Below are 13,677 nucleotides of genomic sequence, written 5' to 3' on the forward strand. Positions count from 1 at the left end.
TAGGAGTTCTTTGCATGATGAGCTGCTGGCCATGGAGCTGGAATACAACCTGAAGATGTTCGAGAAGCAGATGGAGAACAAGGTGGCCGACTGCAGCCTGGCCAAGGTAAACGGTTTGTCTGTATATATAGACATACTGTAGGCTGTTTTTTATTGATCATAATGTCCATTTGTCTATCTTTATAATGGATGATTTTTTGTCTTTGTAAACAAAGTAACAAAGTGTAACAAAAACAAATGTGATGTGCTGTATTTTGTGAAAATTGTTTGCAAATATTTTTTTTTACACATATGTTATGCACTCAATGTATTGTCACATTTTCTGTTTATTTTCTTCTTTTATTATTAAATAATAACATTAATACCTGTGGCTACCAGTAGGGGTCGTATGTGTTGTTTGTCTTGTGGACTGTTCTCATTCGTGTGCAGCCGTTGTGAAAGACAACTGAAAGCCTTGTTTTTGTGCGTGGCTGTAAGCCAGCGCACCAATGATAGCAAATGTCCAGTTGTCACTCCCTCCCTCCCTAGCTTCCTCCCTGGGTTCCTCCGTCGTGTTGTTGAACTGCAGTTCTATGTTGCTACCACAAGAGGCAGTGGTCCCAGAACCTGCAGTTCTATGTTGCTACCACAAGAGGCAGATAGACTGCATTTACCATTTTCGGCCACGGGAGGGCCGCAACAGGCTTAGATAGACGTTCCTTGTTCAGTTTCAGCAATAGAGGCAGATAGACTGCATTTACCGTTTTCGGCCACGAGAGGGCAACAGGCTTAGATAGAGGTTACCTGGTGGTGCTATGTCAGTTATTGAATTTATGTGCAGTAATTGAACATCTGAAATACTCCTGTTTTTAAATTATACCTACAGTATAGGTGTCTCAGTAATTACCCATTATATATTAGGCTATACTTGCATGTATTTACCAGGTAAATGTTTAGTAATTGTGGACTATGAAAGGGTTACCAAAAAAATGTTCAGTCAGTTAATTTAGCAATAGAAATCCATAAGCCTAGGGCCAATGGGCCTAGGATATAGACAATAAACTACCGGTGGAATGGTGGTGGAGCATCCATCGGGGACTCGCTGTAGGTCCGCTAGCCTTGTGTTATCTGGGTTTATCCCTTACCTTTGTCCAGAAACAGAAGTTGAACCAATTGCAGCAAAATAGCTAAAGTTACAGGAATCATCAGTGTAACTGCTTTAGCCACTGACCGCTACCATTAATGTTATGTAAGCTGCTGATAGTTGTTGTGAGCTCATGAGCTATCCCACCTTCTGAATCCTATTTATGGGATTTGATGCATGTTGGGCCACATATTTCTTGAAAACAATCTTTATTTGCAACTCATATTACAATGAAAATGAACCACAATCAATTTGCAGCTAAGTCTGGTTATGTTAAAGCAAAGAAAATAATAAGGAATAAGGCAATCAAAGTGATGACATTACTCATGAGCTCTCAGACTTGGCGAGCAGGTGCACCTGGCAGTGCTGCAGGAAGGCGTCCAGGAAGGGGGCAGGGCCCACAGTGGTGCAGCCTCTGCCGCTTGGCCCCCGGGCCCCTTGGAGACAACGTCCATGTCCGGGCTGCAGACGCTGCAGACCACTACGGCGGGAACACCTCCGCGCACAGGAACTCACCCTTCTCCTCCTGTCTCCTTTCTGGGCCTCCCGGGCCCCCGGCCTCACCGCCTTCTCTGCCAGCTTGGCGGATCCCTCTGGGGACCTTCTCCACCCCTGATGACACCACCCCCACCACCTGGCACTGACTCTGGGCGTTGTGCAGCTTGGTGTGGGCCAGGAGGGACAGGTGGTGCAGAAAGACCTTGCCGCAGACCTGGTGGCAGACCAAAATGCCTCTGGACGCAATTGGAGAAACCTACAAACAATCACGAGCAACGAAAGGTGGGTTAGTCGTCGTATCGTCGTATCAAGTAGGTACAGTCGTTGTATCAAACCCGACCCATGTTAGATAAACAGTTGTGATTGGCGTGCCTGACCTGATCAGCGGCCGGGTGCCATCGCCCCGACGGATGTCCTTCTCCTGGCTGTGCCTCTTCTTGCGGTGCAGGTAGAGCTTGGCCGTGCTCGGGAACTCCATGTTGCAGGAGCCGTACGCCAGGACCTTCTGCTTGGTGTCGCCATTGTTCGTCAGAGGCGGCCTTCCTCCTCCTCTTCCTCCTCCTTGTCTGACTTCAGCGGGCCTAGTCCTCTTTTCCAGGAGCCACTCCTTGACGTGATAGGTCCTCTGGTGGCTGTTGAGGCGCGCAGGAGAGTGGAAGTTCTTACCGTAGTACGAGCATGGGTACGGTGCAGCAGGCGGGGGTCGGGGCCGTCTGTGGTGGCATCGGGGCTGTTGGAGGCATCCGAGGCGGGGGACCACACGGCCTCAAAGCCGGGAGTGGGCGAGTCGAGAGCAAGAGGGCTATTGTCATTGTCAGGGTTTTACAGATCACTGCAGCTGGACTGCTGGTGGCGGAGCAGCACCGACTTGTCGCGGGGGCCCTCGGGGTTGGAGGTCACCGCTTCCGTCGCTGCCACGCTGCCGAGACACGGATCAGCACAGTTCGCAAGGGGGGCGTCGTCATCCTCATCATCGTCGTCACGGAGATCGTCGTGGAGATGGCAGTGCAGCTGCAGGGAGGAGAGGGGTCGTGTGGAGAGTTCCCCAGGTTGAGAACAGGCCATGGTTGAGGTGCTGTGGAGAGTTCAGAATGTTGGAGAACAGGCTGTCATTGGGGTGGTGTGGAGAATTCAGCAGGTTGGAAAACAGGCTGTGGTCAAGATGGTGTGGAGAGTTCAGCAGGTTGGAGAACTTGCCGTGTTCAGGATGGTGTGAAGAGTTCAGCAGGTTGGAAAACAGGCCGTGGTTGGGATGCTGTGGAGAGTTCATCAGGTTGGAGGACAGGCTGTGGTCAGGTTGGTGTGGTGAATTCAGCAGGTTGGAGAACAGGCCATGGTCACGATGGTGTGAAGAGTTCAACAGGTTGGAGAACTTGCTGTGTTCAGGGTGGTGTGGAGAGTTCAGCAGGTTGGAGCACAGGCAATTATTGGGGTGGTATGAAGATTTCAGCAGGTTGGAGAACAGGCCATCATTGGGGTGGTGTGGAGAGCTCAGCAAGTTGGAGAACAGGTCATAGTTGGGGTGGTGTGGAGATTTCAGCAGGTTGGAGAACAGGCAGTGGTTGGGGTGACGTGTAGAGTTCAGCAGGTTGGAGAACAGGTCGTATTGGATTGGTGTGGATAGTTCAGCAGGTTGGAGAATAGGCTGTGGTCGGGATCTCTGCTGATGCTGAGACCATTGTGCAGGCAGTGTTTTTGAAAAATTTATCTTTTTGACTTGAAATTGGGTACCGGTGAAACAATTGTGCATGTTATAAGAAATTGCATGACATTTCTAGTTAGAATGGCCTATACCATAATTTTATCAGATGTGGAGGAAAGCCACCTGACCCCTGAGGACCGTGAGAGGTAAAATCCAAGATGGCCGCTAGTGCCTTGGGTCTAATTTTCAAAAACGCTCAATTTTGGAACCAGTGTAGAAAAACATATAAGGTGTCATATCCAACAAAATTGGGGATGTACAGTATACATTCTTTTGAGCCTGCCAGAACCCAAGGATCAAGGTCAAGGTCAAATTAACGTAGCAAGTGTTTTAATGTTCTGCTCGAGTACTACCTGGGCTGGAGTAATGTTCTCTAGTTCCAGACTTCTGTGTGGATAGCTGTTTCAAGACATCATTCATGCCGTTCTACTCACTTGTTGGTTTGTACATCAGCACCACAAATCTCTCCAGCAGTAACTGATTGTTCATGGACCTCGCTTGGTGTGAAAACCACAACAGGCCTATGCTCTATGTAAGCACAACTAGCGAGTTCATCAAGACAGATTGATGAAAACAACCGTTTCGCGGCAGAAAATAGATTTTTAGAAACTGCATTCTAAGTGCCCCGACCACCGCCATTATATGGATATACTGGCTCGCGCTGGATTTTAAATTTCTTCTACATGCCTCCGAACTACACCAAAGTGATCTCGGTGAGTCAAATGTCTTATAATATGTCGTAAATAAGGTCCAGGTTGTCAAAAACGAGCATTGTCCTTTAAATTGGAAAAAATATGGATGGTAGTGAACGGTGGATGACAAATACTTTTTTTATCCCGTTTTAGCTAGCCTACAACTAAACAGGGCATCGTTGCTTAATCTCATGAGTGAAAACATCTTAGTAAATTGCTTTCTCTAACGTTAGACTAACTGTTACCCCATCTACCGGTATGTTCTTCCAGAGAGGCTGCTGTCTCACTGACGTTATATAGGTTAGCTAGCTAGCAATAGAAATAGCTGGCTTTTCTACAATTGAACGAGCAATATATTGAATGAAAACAGCATACAATGTAAAGTGAGCTAGCGCACAACAGTCGTAAACCATGTTTTGATTAGCATTTATTTATGATGCCCATGCTTGCAGCAAACAATCTTGGCTGCAGTGATGTGGTAGCTACAGTAGCACGAGCGAACGTTATGACAGCATGTTGACGCTGACTTGCTGTGTGCCTCGTGTTGACTTATATTGGATAAAGGTGACCATTAATCGATCTTGTGAGTTTTTCTGGTCATTTGGGGGGAATGATTGTGTTCACAAAAGATCTAACATAACCAGTTCCTCTGTTTACAAGCGAGATCACGAGAGCCGAGTACAGCGAGAGCCGCGGAGTCTCAGTCTGACTTTGAAAGCGCTCTGTCTGGAGCTTCCACTAAATGAAACCACGCATGCGCAGGCTGCGCAGCTTACAACCAATCACAGACATGCTTGTGTTTTAGTAAATTTGGGTTTAGGTTTTCCAGACTTTTTCAGAGAACAGTTTCGCACTAAATCCCTCACACGATTCTCTCTGCCTCAGTCAGTCGCAGTACGAGTTTGTCTGAGGTAACACCAGTCAGCTGTTATTTCTCGTGTCCAGTCCACTGTCTGAGGCGAGTTATCAGGCTCATTAGTTAGTAGGGAATTGATTGATTTTTTTGGTAACAGAACTAGGACTACTGTTTTAATATTGTGGGGCATGAGTCAGACTCGGCGTATGTCCACTGCTTGAGTTAACATCGGCCAAGTTGAGCCAACACCTGCAGCTCCTTAGCTTGTAAGGTGTCACTAAGCAAATTCTTTCTCTCCTCTCTAGATGAAACTGCACCTTGTGTTACGGGACACTCTTCAGCCTCACCTGGACGCTAGCTAGTAGGCTAACTTGCCAGCTCATCAGCGTGTAAGGAATGGCACTGCAGTATTTTCTTTTATCTTCCATCTCTATATTTTCACTTTTTTGATAGTTAAGCTGTCTCTTGGTCATAGTCATACACATATAACGAAACTGTTGGCACGTGTCTGCTGCTTGTCTGAGGTAACGCCAGTCGGCTGCTATTCATCGTGTCCAGTCCACTGTCTGAGGCGAGCTATCAGGGTCATTAGTTAGTAGGGAATTGAAATATCCTGTTTTGATTTTTTTTGGTAACAAAACTACTAGGACTACTATGTTTTAATATATTGTGGGGCATTAGTCAGTCTCGGTGTATATCCACTGCGTTTTATTGAGAGAAATGACAGAGGGTGGACTTAAGCAATGTAGGCCTAATTGAGACATTTGCGAGGATGAAGAAAAGAAGAACACAGTTCAGATAGTCTACACATTCCAAGAATAGCCTACTTGTAAATATTTTTTGTCATTTTCATGTGTTAAACAAATTTTTTGAGTAGCCTACATTGGACTATTAGGCTTTTACCATGACCTGTTGCCTCTGAGCGAATTGAGTGAAAATACCGTATAGCCTATTGAGCCTAGTGATTTGTCTTACAGTACATTAGTATGGCTATACTATTTGTTGTGGAGTTCTAGCACATACTAGGCCTACTGGTGACTACGTAACTGCAGTTGATGCCTGGAAGTGCTGTGTCATGTTTAGTCTGGTCTCTTATAATAAAGAACACGTCTTTTGTTATCCCCGGTCCTCGTTCTTATGTAGAAATAAGTTTATATAGCTCCAGTATATCACAGCTATATGTTTCAGCTGGTACAAATTAAGATAAATTCAATAGGCTATTTTAATGAATATATTATTAGAAACATATTTTTGATTGACAGACAGGCTAGGGGCCCCTTTGAGGTGAAAAAAACCCATGGGAATAAAAGTGAATCTATGCCCCTGACAATGACCCAAAGCATTCAGCGAAAGCAAGACAAGAGTTTTTCAAGGCAAAGAAGTGCAATGTTCTGCAATGGCCAAGTCAAACACCTGACCTGAATCCAACTGAGCATGCATTTCACTTCCTGAGGACAAAATTGAAGGGAAACGGCCCAAAGAACAAGCAGGAAGTGAAGACAGTTGCAGTAGAGGCCTGGCAGAGCATCACCAGGGATGAAACCCTGCGTCTGGTGATGTCTGTGGTTCCAGACTTCAGGCTGGATTTGACTACAGTAAATGATTTGCAACCAAATATTAAACATGGCAATTTGATTCATGATTTTGTTAGTTTGTCCAACTACTTTTGTCCTTTAAAAGGGAGGTTGGGTACATATAAAATTTGTTGTAATTCCTACACCTGATTTGGATGTAAATACCAGAATTAAAGTTGAAATTCTGCATTTAAAGCACATATTTAATGTTTCATTTAAAATCCATTGTGGTAGTGTACAGAGCCAATATGATGAAAATTGTGTCAATGTCCAAATATTTATGGACCTAACTGTATACCAATGGTTCTTGCCACAATGAACCCAACACTGTCGCATTCAGTATTGGTTGGTGGAGGACAGTAGAAGAATGCCTGGGAAACGACGAAAGACTCCCCATTGGTCAATGATGCTTTCAATGAACCGCTATGCCAAGTGAGGTCAGTGAAGAATCAGTGTTACTGCTGCAGAGATGTGTGGTGCTGATATATCACCCCAACAAGTGAGCAGCAAGGACATAAAAGATGCCAGGAAAGAACTCTCCGCACAAGTCTGGAACTAGAGAACATTCTTCCAACCCAGGTGGCACTCAAGCAGAACATAAAGAGTACATGCTACGTAATTTGACCGTGACCTTGATCCTTGGTTCTGGCATTCTTAAAAGTATCACTAAATGAGTGTGCATCTCCAATTTTGTTGGAAATTACACCTTAAATGTTTTTCTACAATGGTTCCAAAATTAAGCATGTTTGAAAATTTGAGGTTGACTCTCACTTACCCCCACATCTGAAAATAAACCTTATGGTAAGTATTATAGAACATTGCACAATTGTTGTGATGTCTGTCTGTCTGTCTGTCTGTCTGAGGGTGTTGGTCTCTGATATTTTTGAAAATATCGAAAAATCTGCAAGAGGACAAAGACACAGACGTCTGGGTCAGTGACTGTCATTACAAATACATTCACATATCCACAGTATATTGTCAGTCACTGATTTTGCTTGTGTGTTTTCAAATACTGTGAAGAAAACACAGGTGATGCTAAAGGTATACTATGTGGCTATACTCTCACCTTTGCAATGGTTGTTCTTTTTCCTCTACCAGCAGATCCTGCGTCTTATTTTACTGTTTCTCCCTTCTTTTCCTGTTTCTCCCTTTTCGTCATCTTTCTCTTTCTCCTCTTTCTGTTTCTCTTTCTCCTCCTCTCCCCTGGCCTTCTTCATCTCCTCCTCTTCTTTCCACTTTTTCATGTCCTCGGTTTCCTCCCAGTACTTTACAGCCATCTTCTCTTTCTGCTTTTCCATTTCCCTTCTATCCTTCTCCTCTTTCTCTTTGCTGTCCACCATTTCCATGTACCTCAAGAAGGTCAGGAAGTTCTCGTTTTTCTTCCGGTGCTTCTCTAGAGGCTTCATCTCTTTCAGTTCCTTTTCTTTCTGCTTTCTATCTTTCTCCTCTTTCTTTTTCTGTTTCTCCTCCTCTTGCCTGGCCTTCCTCTTCTCTTTCTTTTCCTGCTGTCTCATCTTAAATTCACTCCACATCTTTTTCAGGCGAGCAAAGATGCCCCCAGATGTCTGAGATGGCCGCTGGTCACTGGTCGCCAGCTCCCTAGAGGGACACTGAACAGCAATATCAGACATCTTGGCTGTCTCCCCCCTCCTCCCCTCATCTTCCTCCCTCAACTCCGTCCTCAACCTTTTCACCCTCTGGTCCAACTCCCTGATCATGACGGCCATCATGTTCTCCAGTTGCATCTGCTCCATTTTCTGGCTCTTTACCTCTCTCTCCTTCATCATCCTGGCCGTCTCAATCCTCCTCCCCTTTTCTTCCTCCCTCAACTCCACATTCAACCTGGACATCCGCTGGTCCAACTCCCTGATCAGGAGGTACTTCTCACTCTCCTGGCTCCTTTCCCCTCTCTCCTCCAGGCATTTATAAACCATCTTGGCTATCTCGTTCCTACTCCTCTCCTCTTCCTTACTCCTCCTCCCCTCATCTTCCTCCCTCAACTCGACCCTCAACGCGGTCATCCGGTCATCCATCGATCTCGTCAGGAGGACCTGAATGCGCTCCATCTCCTCTGACTTCCCGGGTCTCCTCTTCTCCTCCTCCTGCCTCCCCCTCCCCTCATCTTCCACCCACGCCTGCCTCCTCAATCTGGGCATCTGTGAGCCGACGAGGTCCCTCTCCCTCTCCTGGCTCTGCGTCTCTCTGTCCTTCAGGTATTCCTCTACCATCCTGGCTGTCTCGCTCCTCCTCATCTCCTTCTCCTGCCTCCTCCTCCGCTCGTCTTCCTCCCTCAACTCCCTCTTCATCTTGGCCATCCGGCGGCCCATGTCTCTGGCCACGTTCTGCAGCTGCTCCTCCACCCAGACAGTCTCGCAGGGCTTTGTCATTCCTAAAGGCTATGGGGGTCAGGGGGGCACAGGGACAACCAGTCAGTCACACCGGGGTCACATTCATGCAGTCAATACACTGTAGTACAGTGATCATAAGATATCACAGTGCATTGGCTACTCCTAGCATGGCACAGTACGATTATACATAGCTTCAGTGTTGCAAGATGTCACAGTGAACTGGCTACTGCTATTAATAGCAGAGCAATACAATACATCACAGTATAGTACTGCTCCTAATAGGTTATGTACCAATTTACATTACAGCAAGCATACTGTAGTCATACAGCACTTTAATACACAGAACAGTGGGCCCATACCTAGCTACTGTATACAGGTAGTTTAGGTGCAAAGCGTCTGAGCATCAAGAGACTAACAAGCTGCACGCAGAGTGAACAGTCATCATGTATTGCAAACATAAAGGCAGCAGCAAGAAAAGAGGAGAGAAAGGAACAGGATGAGAAGGTAGCAAAGCTGCTGGTCAAAGCTACCAGTCTGCTGGTCAGTTTTGAGTGTCTGTAGCTATCTGGTACGCTACAGGGAAAATAGTAGGCTAGATAGTTGTCTAGATAGTAGGCTAGTGCTGACGATTTCTGTCACAGCATACACTGCATGCCCTCTCCAGTCCCCTAATAGGTCTTATTTCATTTCCACTTGACTACTAACCTGATTGAGCATGCTACATTTGAGCAGTAGGATGATAATATGGCTAAAAGGTAGGCTACAAGATGCACAGTGCACAGGCTACTCCTATCATGGTACAGTACTCCTACACATACAGTAACTTCAGTTTTACAAGATGCACAGTGCACAGGCTACTCCTATCATGGTACAGTACTCCTACACATACAGTAACTTCAGTTTTACAAGATGCCACAGTGCACTGGCTACTGCATGAATAGCAGGGCAATACAGTACCATGCTCCTTCAAAAGGTTAATATACCACTTTATATTACAGCAATACTACAGCCTATATTTGGATATACAGGATTTTACAACACAGCACAGTAGGCCTACTGTAACTAGATAACACTTTACAAAACAGCAAGCAAAACAATCTCAAATTATTATTAGTATCATTATTGTTAGTATTAAATCACTGATGAAGAGGAGGTTCACCCAGGAACTCATATTACCCAGACACATCACTGTTAGTCCTGTAATCAACCAGTATCGCTCTCAACCTGGAAATAATTTCTAACCTGGTTAAACAAAGTTCTGAGCGAAATGTTCTGTATTCTGTCTTCAATTGGAGGTGTTTTTGTCAAAGACAGTAATACAGAATAATTTAAGAAAATTCCAACTCTAAATTCTATCCCTATTATGAACTTACTTGTTTTCTCTAAATTCGTGTGTCAAATCCAGAAGTCACTAGCTACTCTGATGAGGTGGAATCGATCACTGACTATTTAAGTGTCTGCGTCAGCAACGTCTACTCTGACGTCATAAAAGCAAGAGGAGATGTAAAGTGATGACGCGCCCTCTAGTGGTCTTTAATAAAAAAATATATTTTGAGCTGCATTGAGTAATTATTCACATCGTTTCTAAGACACTTACATTGAGTCATCGGTTATGGATTATGATTATATGTGTGCAGTTAAAGACAGAATAATAAAACGTTTTACAGCAGGTTTTGGAACGCTGGGTGTAAACTGACTACAGTTCCCATGATGCACAGACCCCGTGCTTCCTCGCTATGTAGATTCATCTCTCTTGTTCTGTATGTAACATTTTATAATACAGCCCGTGTCTTACAGTGTCTTGGCGAAATGTGAGTTTTTAACTGCATAGGACATTAAAATTCACTTTTCTGAGACCCCAGAAACCGATTTTAGGAAGGTAAAAACAGCATATGCGGTGCCCTGGGTTGGTATTAATGTACAAACATGTAAACTGCGAGAATTTCATCATAATGTTGATTTGAATGTGTAGGCTAAGTGTTTGAAAGTGTGTAATAAAGTAGTAGCTATGTGTTACAATATGTTTAATAGCAGTTAGATTAGCAAGCTAGTTATTCGCAGTGATAGCTAGCGGATTAGTAACGTAGCCGTCAGGCTAGTCTAGATGTTATTTTAAGATCCTACAACATTTATTTTAATAAAAAAGCAAAGCTCACCTTGAGGAATGCTCCTGTATACTCGAACCCTGATTATTGAATGTTTGTATGGCACTATATTTTGTAATGTATGAACGAAATATGAGTCAGTTTACTTATAGCCTAATTAGCCTTGTTTATTGTGTCATTAAATTAGTCAGCGCGCATAGTTTTGGCGGTCATGTAGTTCTCAACGGTGTTATAATTTGTGTAATCTGCTTTTCATGTAGCAGTAACAGTTCAGTCTTACTTTACATTAATAAGGGGACAATACTCAACATATACAAATAGGTATACTAGTTGCATGTAAACAACATGAATAGTGTTTGTAGGGAAATGTGAGTTTGGGGTTCTATAGAATAGGAATAGTGAGTTTATTTGTAATTATTACCCAGCGACAGCCCAGGGTGAGAGGTAAATGTTTTTGATAGCATAAGTTTATTGGTTGCTTTATTAGTTGGTTGTTAGCAGTTTTGATTGGCACAAAGCTCTCGACCTAACAAATGCAGCATTACCAAACATGTCCTGCACGCATGCACCTGTGCGCACTCAGAGCCACAAAATGCATTCTAGTTTGGATATATATTTATATTTTAGAAAAAGTATGCATAAGCTATATCCATTAGAAAAAGCATTTCTATAGAGAGAAGAAAGACAGAATTAAGACAGACCCATACTGGAGTGAGCCTATTGCTTAATCAAACTGATTCGTCTGAGAGCAGCTGTTGTGAAAGATACTGACAGCATCGTCTACTTTTTCTGTCCATCTTAAATAGACCTGCTACACCCAACCCTGTGCCTGGGAAGTGTAACACATGCAAAATCAATCTACTATCTGCTTGTCGTGCATGCCAGTTTCAAATAGAGCTAAATAGTCGCTTTCTAATCTAATAAACAGATGCTGGCCTGGTATTACAGCATCCCCTCCCCTTGCCCCTACTACGACAAGTTAGCACCGCTATTAGCTACTATTCCTCCCTCACGTCTATTTTGACTGGGTGAGTGTAACAGAGACTGTGTGTGTCTTGTGTCCGACTGTGTGTATCGTGTTTGTTTGAAGCCAGGTGTCCATCGCTGTCCGCCAGAGGGACACAGACCAGTGGCCCACACAAGCTTCACACCCCTGGAGGGATCAGGTACTGTGTTCTCTGTCTGCGCACACACACACACACACACACACACACACACACACACACACACACACACACACACACACACACACACACACACACACACAAACACACACACACACACACACACACACACACACACACACACACACACACACACTAACTAATCAGGTAACAAAGATTCTGAATGATAAGTCCTATTCTCATTACAGCGCCCCCTAAAGGAAAAGTGTGTTACAGAGCTATAAGCACTCCACATGTTGAACACACTCGTCAGAATCACTACTAGTTACTATTTCTACATGCTGGCAGCTTGAGTCCTTGCTCTCAATGTAGATACCTCAGCACGCATGCAGGTAACGTGGCATCAGCAGTAGAAATGTGGGCTGTTTTCCTACTCAACCCTCAACTCATAGAAATGAGGAATGTATCTATCCCAACTCCCAGGTCCTGGTATCTCCTTGTCTTCTGTACATGTAGGCTACTGGTGTAACAGAGTTGAATTGGTTAACTCACTTCTCAGTTTAAATACCGCCCACCAGTGGCATCAAAATCTAGCTTTTCGGTGGTGTGTTTAGTAGCAGTGTTTACAAGAAGTGGTCACGTGAGTGTCGTAAATGAGGACCCAAGTTTGAACCCAGTGTGGGCAAAGTGCTGGTGGAAGCTATACTGACGAGCGACACAATCTGAAATCAGCAACACTGGGAATATTCATGTGTCCATTTATATTTCATCAGCACATTTGTGTCGGCCTCCGCTGCTGCTCTCTGCATGCGTTTCCAGTGCTGCTGTGCATCTGTCACCCTCAAATGTACCCAGGGATCCCATTGTCAAGTTCAAGTTCAAATCAAGTTCAGCTACAGGCTTATCCCACCCAGGTGCAATACGGAGCGGTTCAGACGTTCCTTTATGGCAGCGGCCATCAGGCTCTATAACAGTGTTGTAGAGGTGTGCATGTGTGCTATTTCCATCTATCTATCTATCTATCTATCTATCTATCTATCTATCTATCTATCTATCTATCTATCTATCTATCTATCTATCTATCTATCTATCTATCTCTATCTACAGTATCAATCTATCTATCTATCTATCTATCTATCTATCTATCTATCTATCTATCTATCTATCTATCTATCTATCTATCTATCTACAGTATCAATCTCTCTAGCTACCTACCCACCCTCTCTCCCTCTCTCTCTGTCTGTCTGTCTGTCTGTCTGTCTGTCTAGGTTCAATTTATTTGCCATTTACATACATACTGAGACATATATGACTGTCTAACGGCAAAATAATTCTAGAGTAGCTGAACGCTGGCACAGCGTAGTAGTAAACAGCAGGGATCCACATCCACGATTGGACAGAACAGACAGCAGCACCCACACCCACGGCCGCACAGCGCCCCCGCGTCCGCAGGGCACCGCTGACCAGCTAGGAGCGATCTGTCGGCCTCCTCAGCCGGAGAGCGCGACAGTCGTGAGAATAGTCGACGCGAGCTCGAAGGTCGTCCGGAGGTGGGCCGCGGTTGTGGGAGTCGCACGCCAGCGGTTGTGGATGACTTGCACTGACCAATGGGAGGGGCGAGCTCTGAGTGGACGGGCCCTGCGCTCCTGAGGGCC

Source organism: Borostomias antarcticus (genome assembly GCF_949987555.1).
Source record: "Borostomias antarcticus genome assembly, chromosome: 1".
NCBI lineage: Eukaryota > Metazoa > Chordata > Actinopteri > Stomiiformes > Stomiidae > Borostomias > Borostomias antarcticus.